The sequence below is a fragment of the Nelumbo lutea genome, chromosome 5 (genome assembly GCF_056320005.1).
Source record: "Nelumbo lutea isolate HS-2025 chromosome 5, American lotus-T2T, whole genome shotgun sequence".
NCBI lineage: Eukaryota > Viridiplantae > Streptophyta > Magnoliopsida > Proteales > Nelumbonaceae > Nelumbo > Nelumbo lutea.
The window spans coordinates 70,121,689-70,129,413 of NC_142688.1; the positions used below are offsets into that span (position 1 = coordinate 70,121,689).

The following is a 7,725-nucleotide window of genomic DNA, read 5'->3' on the forward strand; positions in this document are numbered from 1 at the left end:
CTCATCTAAAATTTGTTCCTTCACATTAAAAGAGTTAGCAATGCCAATTTTCTATAGGATCATCTAACCTAAATGCATGGAATTTTCTTTCTACCAAATCATCAATGCAATCTATCATTAAGATTTTTTTTCATCATTGGAATGTTTCATAGACTTAAACACATTAAAAATAACTTCCTCATCATTAATCCTAAGGCTAAGTTTTCCTTATTGGACATCAATTAAAGCTCTTCCCGTGGCAAGAAAAGGTCTTCCTAAAATTAGGGACATATCATAATCTTCTTCCATATCCAAAACGATGAAGTCAACAGGAAAAAAAAATTATCTACTTTTACCAAAACATCTTCCACTACTCCCCTTGGATATTTGATACTTCTGTTAGCCAATTGTAGAGAAATAGTGGTAGGTGTTGTCTCCTTTAATCCAAGCTTCCTGAAGACATCAAAAGGCATCAAATTAATGCTTGCACCAAGATCACATAAAGCCTTATCAAAATTAATTTCGCCAATGGTGCACTGACGGGTTGTCGAAGACCTCAAAATTAAATATAGTCACACCTTACTATAACTTGTAGTAACTGTGGTACCACATCGAATCCCACAGGGAGCCAGTAATTAATTTCTCAGCTGAATGTGCAATATAAAGAATGGGCAATTTGAATAATTTAAAATTACAAAATAACAAAAGAGCAATTAACAACTAACAAGGAAAATTCAGTCTTATCGAATTCTGATCCAAGGGTTCGGATTGAGTCAATTGGTCATCAATCATATGTAAACTTCAACAGTCTTGCAATTCAAGTATTTAATCTTAAGATTTATTAGGATAGCCATAATAAACCTCATGTTTTCCTGAATTAGTTGACCAAACCCAGCATTCAATCAACAGTTATCATTAACCGACTAGGTATGATAGCATTCCATATCAATTAATGATAGCAATAACCTTTGTGAAAATAGTTAAACCAAAATAACAATAATTGAGATAGCAACAATTATTGAATCTTGTTCCGTTGATTCCCTTTAGGTTAAAACATACCCATACATTGGTCAAAGGTTGTCACGAACAATTGACCCATGTAGGATAATAACTAGTTACTACTTGTACCACTATTAGAACATGCACAAGAATCAATGAATAGTTGAATTAAAAGAAAGAATTTAAATTTAAATTAAACACAAAACCTCACAATGACACAATTGAATCGAAAATCCCCCTTGAATTAGAAAAGAAAAGTTTAGCTGCTCATGGTTGTCGACTCCCTCTTGCTCTGGTTCCTAGATGGATGGAGTGATCTTCTAAATTGATTGAGTGCTTTAGCTTTAGGAGGAGGGGCTCTCTCCAACTCCTCTTAGGAGATTATCCTCAAAAATAGAAAGTCCTAATCAGTTTTGATCTAATCCTATCCTATCTCTTATCTAGTAATCTCTCTTATCTAGTAATCTCAGTCCTCTTATCCTTCTAGAATTACAGTTGAAATTTAAATCTGATGGGACTCTTTATTCTTGATTTCGAGTTAGGCTTCTTCAATAAATTGGGCTGCTACAAGGCTCTTCTATGAAATGGGCTTCAATTGTGGGCTGGGCTTCTCTACAAATTTGCTTCGACTTCAGGCCTGATTTTTACCTTGATGAAGACCGAATCTATTGAAACCCAAAACACGAATGTTTTAGAATTCTTCCTTATCTTTCCAATGCATATTGAATCATCCCAATTAGAGTCCAGATGTGAGAGTTATTCCTAGATTACTGAACGGTGCCAAAATTGTGCAAAATCATCCGGTTAGCCTTGTTTTCCTCCTACCGCCTTCTTGCTTGCCCTGAATCGAAATACCAGAGTAATGAGTCCAATTAAGTGATAATTTAATGTAAAAGAATGAATATTTGGGGATAAAAATCTGATACTTTTTATTCCCATCATGCACGGAATAGAGAAGCTCCCTAGATCCTTGAGTTTTGGAGGTAATTTATTTTGTAGGATTGCTGAGCATTCCTCATTAAGTTTTACCATCTCAAATTCCCCCAACTTTCTTTTGTTTGAAATTATTTCCTTAAAAAATTTGGCATAACTTGGCATCTGAGAAATAGCATCAAGAAGAGAAATGCTAATATGCAACTTTTGAAACACCTCTAGAAATTTAGCAAATTGCTTATCCAAGTTAGCCTTAAGAAATCTTTTAGGAAAAGGAAGAGGGGGCTTGTAGGACTTTAAATTAAGAGCATAAGAACTTCCCTTTCTCTTCGTTGATGGCTTGTAGTCTCCTTCTTTTTCTTCAAGGTTTTGACTTTCTTCCTCTTTTACCTGCTCATCATCTTTTCATTCTTTTCTAAGTTCTTTTCCACTTCACAGAGTGATGGCCTTTACTTGTTCCCTGGGATTCTTCTCGGTATTGCTAGGTAATCCTCCTTGTGGTCTTGCTGAAATTGCTTGAGCAATTTGTCCAATTTGAGTTTCCAACCCTTGAATTCTTGCCTCCGTACTATTGATAAATTTTTCCATCATATCCTCTAAATTTGGATTCTTATCTTGTAGATTTTGTTGTTGTTGTTGCTGAAATCCGGGAGGTGCTCTTTGTTGGTTATTACTCCAAGAAAAATTTGGGTGGCTTCTCCATCCTGGATTGTGAGTGTTGGAGTAGGGATTGAAATTGGACCTGTTGCCACCGTAAGAAACAAAATTAGCTTGTTCAGAAGAAGAAGAAAATGGATTTCTTACTTGACAATCTACACTAGCATGTCCCCCTTGCCACAAAGCTCACAAGAAGGAAAGAGAACAGAAGAAACACTCACAGTGGAAACCCCCAAATTTTCTAATTTCTTTTAATGCAGCAAGTTGAACTGAAAAAGCAGTGATAAAATCAACATTATAAATTCCAACTCCCTTGTTATTTGTTCTCTCATCCATTGATGGCTATTGGCCGCCATCTCCTCCAAAATTTCATATGCTTCTTCAGGAGTTTTTCTCATAAGGGTACCACCTGCAGTTACATCTAACATTGAACGATTAGATTGATTAAGGCCACTATAAAAAGTTTGCACTTGCATCCAAACAGGTAGACCATGGTGAAGACACTTCCTAAGCAGTTCCTTAAATCTCTCCCATGACTCATATAAGGTTTTATTATCAAATTGAGAAAAAGTTGTTATGTCATTCCTTAATTTAGCCATTTTAGCAAGTGGAAAATACTTAGATAAAAACCCTCATGCCAAGTCATCCCATGTAGTAATCGAACCTGCCGGAAGAGAGTTAAGCCAATATTTTGCTTTGTCCCTTAAGAAGAAAGGAAATAACCTAAATCTAATGGCATCATCCCTAACTCCATTATGCTTAAAAGTATCACATGTTTCAAGAAAATTAGCAATATGAGAGTTAAGGCCATCATTGGGGCCAAAAAATTGCACACTCATCTGGATCATCTAAATAATTGCAGGCATGATCTCAAAATTGTTTGCTTGCACATTTGGCCTCCTAATGCTTGATGTACTACCATCCAGAGTAGGTATAGTGTAGGAGATCAATGTTCTTGGATTATTTTGGTCTTGAGCCATCTTGTTCTTTCATTCGTTTTCCAAAGTCCTTTCAATTTCTTGATCAAGGGGTATTAATTCTCCACCACTAGTGTGTGTCATGCATTAGGAGCCTTCAAAGAAAAGAAGAAGAAAGAAAAAAATATTAAAAATTTCTTAAAAAGTTTTATAAAGCCGAACCCAACAAAAATTGAAATGGAAAACTTTTAAATCCGAAAATAAAGCAAATAGATGTTCAATCTAAGGCTAATTTAAGTAGTTTTGGTATGCAATAAACTTGTACCTGGCAACGATGCCAAAAACTTATAGTGTAATTTATGCATAGTTAATTCAGGCAAGTATACTTTAGTCAAATGTACATATAATGATGAGAAAAGTGTTGATCCCATAAAGACTAGATCACAGTACCAAATCAATTTTAAACTAACCTAAGTAGAACTTGTGAATCAATTGAAGGAAAAAACTAAAAGAATTAATGCAAATCCAAGAACTTAATAAAAACTGAATTGATGGATGAGTGCAGCTAGGGTTTAGATTTCATTAAATCAATGTTACATAGTTACCTATTTAATCCAACTCAAGACTGAAATTACCCTAAGGTATATTAAAATTATTTGCATGTGATGGTGGATTTCCCTAAATTAATTAATAAGCTTTTTCAAGTCATATTAATCCTTTATTAATCAAATTCTACCATCAAATTTCTAAGTGGTTGTCAAAAGGAAGAATAAGCATTGATTTCTTTGGAAACCTCTAATCGTAAAAGGGGATTTGACTCACTAAGCTTCCTTGATTCCCACACATGAGCTAATCATCTTTCGATATCATAGTCTATCATGCGATTTTTATTGCCTATGGATCTAATTCATAACAATCATTTGGTCAGTCATGCATGAATCATCAAATCATTAAAAGATTGGCCAATTCTTTTAAAGAATTAAGCATAGGAATAAAAATTCCTCATGCAAATAATAAATGTCTTGAATTAAATTAAACAAATAGATATATAATCTTAAGATCAAAATCAATCTAAACCCTAGCTAAGAGAATTTAGCTAGACATCATCAACTTCAACATACTCAAGACAATTAAAGGGGAAACACATCAAGAACACATCAATGAATGAATAGAATAACAAAAAAACTTTATCTTTTGAAGGTAGAAGACAAGTGCAACAACTAAGCCTTTCTCCCTCTTGAATTCAGATTCTTCCTCTCCTTCTCTGGCATACTAAAATTGCTTCCTCTTCTCTTCTGATGTGCTGAGACTACTTCCTCTTCTCTTCTCTACTGAATTCTCTATAAGGATGTGCCCCTTTGCCTTAAGTCTATGGTCATTTTTATAGTGCAGCCTCCCCTCAATTGCTTCTCAATGTAGACTCCTAATTCAACACAAATTAGGTCTCTTAGTCTTTATCTAAGTTGAATTCCTATCTCTTTTGCACTGCCAACTGCTAGACCTGAAACTTGTAGCTCGAATTGCACTTGGTTGGCGATGGAATTAGGTTGAGTGATAAACACAAGAGTTGTAGCTCTAACACCTCAAAATCAGTCTTAGGAGAAGTTGAAAGTATGTTTCTTTGGATTTAAGAAATTCTTGCAACCATTTCTGTTGTTCTCTGAAAGAAGTTGAGCTTGAACAACTCCCGTTTTGGACTACTACATCAGCTTGGAGAGAGGGGTGCCTAACACCTTCCCTCTCCCAATCCTTTGAATCCAAAATCTGTCATTTAGGTGCATTATTTGGCAAAGAATGAAGTCACTATCAAAGAATTAAATTGAGTTTTTCAAACTTGAAAATTAGGGCTCATTTCCTTTAAAAAATGGGTGGTGACTCCATCTCTTTTGAGTCAGCCATGAGCTTCTCGGAGCTCACAATTGGCAACTCCATTGGGGATAACTTGAACATTTACTATGTGTTATTTTGACTCAATTTCTTTCTTTTTGTTTTGCATTAGTAAGTTTAAGACTTGCTGGTTTGCAATTGAAAATCATACCTCAAGAAGGGTAGGTGTAATAGACCTTCCCAGCACAATCATCTAAAGCCATTCCCTTTCCAAAACCACACCTAAAGCCATTCCCATACCTTTGTTGAAATCGCAACCAAGGTCTCACCTGAAACACTTCTTCAAAATCGCACCTCATTTCACCTCTATCATAGCCTTAAAGTCTAAAATCGCACCCTCATGCTCATCGCAACCCAATAGCCTAAAATTGTAATTCCTTTCATTGTCATCACAACCCAGAAGCCTAAAATCACAATTCCTTTCAACTTCATCGCAACTTAGAAGCTCATCGCAACACAGAAGTTCATTGCTACCCAAAAGCTCATCACGACCTAGGACTTCAATGCAACTCAAAAGTTCATCGCAACCTAGAACTTAATTGCAACCCAAAAGCACATCGCAACCCAAAACCTCATTGCAACCCAAAACCCCATCACAACTTAGTTCAACCTCATCACAACTCAGTTCAACCCCATCGCAACTAAAATCGACCTCATCTCAACTCAGTTCAACCTCATAGCAACTCAGATCAACATCATCATAACCTAGAAGCCCAAAATCGTAACTTAGTTCAACCTCATCGCAATCTAGAAGCCCAAAATCGTAACTCAGTTCAACCTCATCGCAACTTAGATCAACCTCATTGCAACTCAGATCAATTTCATCGCAACTTAGTTCAACCTCATCACAACCCAAAAGCTCAAAGTCACAACTCAAGATCTACGCATCACACCTTCTTCTTGCTCGTCGCACCTTAGAACCTACCCATCGCACTATACTTCAGTCTTATCGCACCTAATCACACCCATCTACCCTTCCTGCACCCTGTTGTCACATCGCACCCTCTGTCGTACCACACTAAATGTCTATTGCAACTAGCCTTCAGTAGGGCAGAAAAAAATTACCGTTTTTTGATGGTAGGCCCCAAATTCTTCTTTTATTTTTTTGTTTTTCCTTCCTCCCCTCTTTTCCTTTGGTAATCTCTCAAAATTTGTAGTTTTTGCTTTCTTTATAACTGAATGTGTTTAGGTTAGTTTTGGGTAGCAGTAAATTGCATTTGTTCCTTGTTCTACTCTTTCCTCCTCTTTGTTTTAGTTAAAAAGCATCAAGAGAACTTAGCTTCTATTAGATCCCCAAATGTGGCGACTTGGAAACTTGTAGGACTATTTGCAAACTTAAACATGTGGTTGCATTCTTCCCTTTGTTTTTTTATTGCTTCCCTATTCATTTTTCTTGCATGCTTGAACACTCACAATTCACACACTCTCATGTGAATAGAATTAGAATCCCATTTTACCTATTAGGGAAAGGAGATTAGGTGTGTGCCTCTAGACTTTGGTCCTCAAAGGCTCCACCAAAATTTTCAAACTAGCCACCAACCAAAGAAGCCCATTTGTCCATGGATGGAGGTTTGAAGGCTAGAAACCTTGTTGGAACCTCGTAGTCTAGAATCTGCCTAACAATTCCATGTATTGCAACTAGAATACCCATATATAGAAGCCTTAGACGAAAGCAGGATAAAGGAACCGTAGTGTGATTAGGACTAGGATACTATGAGTGTTGCACTATATGGTTGCCATCTTGAGAAGTAGGATAAAAAAATGAAGCCCAAACTCTTTTAACCCGTTAGGAAAACAACAAAAAAGAAGATTTGATTTTCCATTAAAAGACACTAAAACACCATAAAAGTCACCGAAAGCAACACTTAGGCCTAAATTTCCAAATGTTATCCAAGTCTAAGCTAAATCCCAAATAAGCTTCAACGTATCAAAATCTTGAATCAAATAAGAAGAATAATATAAGATAAAAAAATTGAAACCAATTAAACAAATCAAAATCAAATCTACAAATATCATCTAAGATTCAAACTACAGTAATAAAAAAATTAAGGATAAGAAACCTAAGAGTTAAGATCAAAATCAAAACTACAATTATTAGAATCTAAAACTCTTAAATGACCATCTTTTGACTCCAGGTTTTTGTTCCCTATCTTGGCTAAGCAGTCTACGAGCTCAACTCTTGATATGTAGCATTAAACGACCATGTCTGACCCCTTCCATTATTTGTCCTATGTCCATCTCTATGCTAAGTAAATGCATGACTCTATGAACTCAGCTCTTAAGAGGTAGCATCAAAAGACCATTTTGACCCCTTTCATTATCTATCCTATGTCCTTGGATAAGTAGATACATG

General features: G+C 35.8%; 1 non-coding gene across 1 annotated transcript; it reads left to right on the plus strand.

Moving 5' to 3' along the window:
* The first annotated feature begins 3,054 nt into the window (after positions 1-3,054).
* LOC148852838 (small nucleolar RNA R71) lies at positions 3,055-3,161 on the plus strand. Its single transcript, XR_016100149.1, has one exon. It is a non-coding gene; the product is annotated as a small nucleolar RNA R71 (small nucleolar RNA).
* The last annotated feature ends 4,564 nt before the right edge of the window (positions 3,162-7,725 follow it).